This window comes from Chiloscyllium plagiosum, chromosome 7 (genome assembly GCF_004010195.1).
Source record: "Chiloscyllium plagiosum isolate BGI_BamShark_2017 chromosome 7, ASM401019v2, whole genome shotgun sequence".
Classification (NCBI taxonomy): domain Eukaryota; kingdom Metazoa; phylum Chordata; class Chondrichthyes; order Orectolobiformes; family Hemiscylliidae; genus Chiloscyllium; species Chiloscyllium plagiosum.
Window position 1 is genome coordinate 90904270 of NC_057716.1, and position 5513 is coordinate 90909782.

Below are 5513 nucleotides of genomic sequence, written 5' to 3' on the forward strand. Positions count from 1 at the left end.
CTTTAAGTGGCAATTGGATAGGTACATGGATGGGTGCTTAAGCTAGGACAAATGTTCGGCACAACATCGTGGGCTGAAGGGCCTGTTCTGTGCTGTATTGTTCTATGTTCTATGTTCTATGTTCTAACTGTATGATCGATTCCCAAGACCTTAACAGTTTAGGCCATGAACAAGATAATGGGAAGCCATCTGATTGCCACAAGCTCAAGAGCTCTCTCTACGCTATGCCACTTTGTATTTGAAGAAAAACAGTTCATTTTACCTTCAGGATTTCTTGGAGGTTGTGACTTTTAATGAATAAGCTAGAGACTGCTTATGAGTGTAAGCCAGTTACTCTGCACCTCCTGCAATCCCAGTGAAAGCATTTGGAGAGAGAAGATTGGGAAACAGCAGTCTGATAAAAACAAAGAACATCTCAGCAGATTTTGTATGTGGGTACTAATGAACTTCTGCCCAAGGTTTTTTCCCTCCGGTGTGTGTGTGTGTGTGTGTGTGTGTGTGTGTGTGTGTGTGTGTGTGTGTGTGTGTGTGTGTGTGTGTGTGTGTGTGTGTGTGTGTGTGACCTTGTAGACTTACATGCCACCAGTTCATAACTGCTTACCTGTAACTAGAATCTGTTTATTTCAAATAATGATTAATTCTTGTTAAGTGCAGAAACTTGATCCATATATTTAATCAACCTGAGTCTAAACAGATTGGCAATTTGGGGAACTCTGTGAACTTCTTTAAATCTTTAACACTTGTGACCACTCTGAGAAGAGCAAAGCTTGATTTCCAATGTGCAAACCCAATGAGCCATATCAGTTCATGGACCCAGCCATATAATATGAGACGTGTATCTGGAAGGCTAGGCTTCTTCCTGGAAGTTCTAGTGAGTGCACACTTCTGCTGAAGAATCTTTCATAACCAAATTTCATTGCTTAAACTGTTACACTGTAAGGTATGCAGGCTGTACAGTCCACCTAATTCATGAGAAATCTTATTCTTGCGAGATAGTCACATTGGCTATCACCAGCAAATCTGACCAGGTTAAGCAAGGGGCACTCAAAACAAAAGGGCACAATCTAAAAGTTATAGATACATGTGGGAAGATATAGCAACGAGTTAAACCTAAAATGATTATCAGATGCGCCAGAAGGATCCTGGAGAATGGAGGTAGGCAACTGGGAAGCAGAAGGAAGAGTCATAATGATAAGGGCAAGATGGACAAGTAAGAATGGGAGATCCATATTGAATATGGCGAATAGAATGGGACCATGCTGTGTGCTAGTGAAGTGAAAAAGATGGTGCACTGAATAAGAGGCAGAGCAGAACAAGGAGTGGGCATGGGAACTGGATGGGTGTGGGCTTAGACGGAAGCTCAGGAAGGTCAAAGGAAATCAGGAATGCGGCTATGGCGACAGGGGAGATTAAAGCACCACAAATGGGACATCAGAGGATAGGAAAAGGCTGTCCTCAAAGACTGTCCACTGTCCATTCCCAAGGGGATGGAGAAGAGTGTAGGTTAGAGGGAAGAGGAATAAAGGTGAAGGAATTGAAAAATATTTATGTGTGCGATTCTTTTCCTCAGTGGGGTCAATATAGAGGCTCTCGCTCAGAATACACTGTAGAAATGGGAGGGGCCTGAGGTCTGTTTGCCTGAGTTCCTGTACAGCTCAAACGTCCGAATGTGTGTGAAGCAAAACAGCAACCAAAAAGTGACAACAGTGTCCACACTCCATTAAGGATGTAACACTGGAAAGAAGCACTCACTGTAGCATACAGGCTAAAAGGCTCTAACCACTCTGGACACTGACAACCCAAATAGGTCACATCATGCATTGAACTCTGAGCTGAAGGACACATCAACAGCGTTGGTAGTGGGACTGGATGTGTTGGTCTATTTGAAACAATGCAGTAGCCTTCACCACATATATATGCTAATGATTCCAAGGTTCCAAGGCTAAGTCGCAGGATATAAGAAGGCCACCAGTGTCAGAGTGAGTTACATGCCACGTGCAGAAAATGCACATTAATGCTGAAGGCTGTAAATTCCTTGGACATGACTGAATGAGGACAAGCAGCCATGCGTCATGCAGGTTAAGCTACTCCGTGTTGCAGTGGCTGCAGGGCAGGTTTTTGCTTAAGATAAGCAGCCTGATAAGGTTAGGTTGGCTAGGAGAGATTTTCAAAAGCAAATCAAACATCAACTTGGCTACTATTTGCTCACAGATCCCTATTTCAGTGTAAATTGCTTGGCCAGCTAAATTCAGTAGCTCTAGTGGTTTGGTACATTGACAGAAGAACAGGATGAGAAGGTAAAGGAGTACGCAGTGCAAACAGCAGCAGAGGCCTAAGGCCAAAGGGGCTCCAGTTGTGGAGGAACAAGCAGTACCTGAAGAGGGCACCCAGAGACTTCTGTGTCAAAGAATACCTATTGTGTGGAAGCAGGCTATTAGGCCCATTGAGTCCACATCGACCCTCCAAACAGCATCCCACCCAGACCCACTCCATCCCTGAAACCCTGCAATTCCTATCGCTAATGTACCTAGCCTGCACAACCTTGGACACTTTGGACAACTTGGCATGGCCATGCTACCTAATCTGCGCATCTTTGGGTTGTGAGACAAAATTGGATCATCCTGAAGAAACCCACACAGACATGGGGTGAATGCTCAGACTCCACACAGACAGTTGCTCAAGGCTGGAATTACACTCAGGTCCCTAGCACTGTAAGGCAGCAGTGCTAACCCTTGAGCCACCATGTCCTCAAGCAGCTTACTACAAGAGGGTCTATCCAAGATGTTACAGATAGCTGCAGATCAGCAACGGCCAATGATAGAATTTTCACATGACCAGGACACCACCACCTACATCGGGCACCTGCGGGAGGAGGATCTGCAACCACATGGACTGGGAGGAAGTGCAGTCTCTGTGTCGCTGAAGATCTCTGTGGGATTCCTCACTTCTATTGTTTTTCAAGCTCCAACTGGGCACATCTCCCAGTTGGGGAGAAAGTGAGGTCTGCAGATGCTGGAGATCAAAGTTGAAACTTTATTGCTGGAACAGCACAGCAGGTCAGGCAGCATCCAGGGAACAGGAGATTCGACGTTTCGGGCACAGGCCCTTCTTCAGCACATCTCCCAGTTGGCCATCAAGAAGTGGCTTCAGGAAGCACATCTGCTTGTGCAGTTCATCATGTCTCCTGGGTGGAGCTGAGAAATAAGAAGAGTGCAGTTAGAATGTTGGGGCTGTATTACAGGCCTCCCAACAGTGAGCATGAGGTAGAAGATCAAATAGGTAAACAGATAATGGAAAGATGTAGAGGCAATAGGGTAGTGGTGATGGGAGATTTTAATTTTCCCAACATTGACTGGGATACACTTAGCGTCAGAGGTCTGGATGGGGTAGAATTTGTAAGAAGCGTCCAGGAGAGTTTTCTAGAGCAGTATGTCAATAATCCGACGAGGGAAGGGGCCATATTGGACCTGGTACTGGTGGTCGAAGTTGCGGTGGGGGATTTCTTTGGGAACAGTGACTACAATTCTGTAAGTTTTAGAATACTCATAGATAAAGAAGAGAGTGGTCCTAAGGGAAGAGGTTCTGGATCAGTGGTGCTGGAAGAGCACAGCAATTCAGGCAGCATCCGAGTACTAAATTGGGCCAAGGCTAATTATATCAAAATTAGGCAGGAACTCGGAAATGTGGATTGGACACAGCTATTTGAAGGGAAGTCCACATTTGAGATGTGGGAGGCTTTCAAAGATAGGTTAAAGATAGTGCAGGGTAGGCATGTCTGTTTGAAGACAAAGGATAGGAAGGGCAAGATTCCTGAACCGTGGATGACAGGAGAAATTGTAAGACTAGCCAAGAGGAAAAGGGAAGCGTACTTAAGGTCCAGGTAGTTAAGAACAGAACGGGCCCTGGAGGAATATCAGAAGAGTAGGACAAGTCTTAAATGAGGAATCAAGTGGGCTAAAAGGGGTCATGAAACAGCTTTAGTGAGCAGAATTAAGGAGAATCCCAAAGCATTTTATTCTTATACAAGAAGCAAGCAGGTAACTAGAGAAAGGATTGGTCCACTAAAGGATAATGAAGGAAGGATCTGTGTCAAACCTGAGAGAATGGGTGAGATTCTGAATGATTACTTTGTATCAGTATTCACTGAGGAGAGGAACATGATGAATATTGAGATTAGAGATAGAAGTTTGATTAGTCTGGATCATGTTGACATCATTAGGGAAGATATGTTGGGTAGGCTAGAGGTTTTTAAGGTGGACAAATCCCCAGGACCGGATGGAATCTATCCCAGGTTGCTGAGGGAGGCGATAGAGGAATTAGCTGGGGCCCTGACAGATATCTTTTGGCATCCTTAAATACAGGATGAGTGGCGGGTTGCTCATGTTGCCCCCAGTACAAGAAGGGTAGTAGGGATATTCTGGGTAACTACAGAGCAGTGAACCTGACGTCAGTGGTGGGAAAGTTGCTGGAGAAGGTACTGAGGGATAGGATCTATTTATATTTAGAAAAGAATGGGCTTATCAGTGATGGGCAACATGGTTTTGTGCAGGGGAGATCTTGCCTTACCAACAATATATTCCAAGTGTGGTCTCACCAGAGTTTTGTAGAGCTGCAGCAAAGCCCCACGGCTCTTAAACACGATCCCCCTGTAAATGGAAGCCAAAACACCATATGCTTTGTTAACAACCCTATCCATTTGGGTGGCAACTTTGAGGGATCTATGAGGGCACTGGAACCCCAAGATCCCACTGCTCCTCCACACTGCTAAGAATCCTGTCTTTAATCCTATATTCAGCATTCAAATTCAACCTTCCAAAATGCAACACTTCACATTTATCCAGGTTGAACTCTACTTGCCATTTCTCAGCCCAGCTCTGCATCCTGTCAATGTCAGGCTGCAGCCTACAACAGCCCTTGATACTATCAACGGCAGCTCCAACCTTTATGTCATTGGAAAATTTACTAACCCACCCCTCAACCTCCTCATCCAAGTCATTTATAAAAACTACAAAGGGCAGAGGCCCAAGAACAGAGCCCTGTAAGACACCACTCACTACTGATCTCCAGGCAGAATACTTTCCATCTACAACCACTCTCTGCCTTCTGTCAGCCAACCAATTCTGAATTCAGAAAGCCAAATCCCCCCGTATCCCATACCTCCTGACTTTCTGAATAAGTCTACAATGGGGAACGTTACCGAGTGCCTTGCTGAAGTCCATATACACCACATCCACCGCCTGACCTTCATCAACCTGTCTCATCACCTCCTCAAAGAACTCAATAACATTTGTGAGGCATGACCTGCCCCTCACAAAGCCATGCTGACTGCTTTAAATCATGCCATGCTTTTCGAAATAGTCGAAATAGTCGAACGTCAGGCAGCATCCAGGGAACAGGAGAATCGACGTTTCGGGCATAAGCCCTTCTTCAGGAATGAGGAAAGTTTGTCCTGCAGGCTAAGATAAAAGGTAGGGAGGAGGGACTTGGGGGATGGGCGTCGGAAATGTGATAGG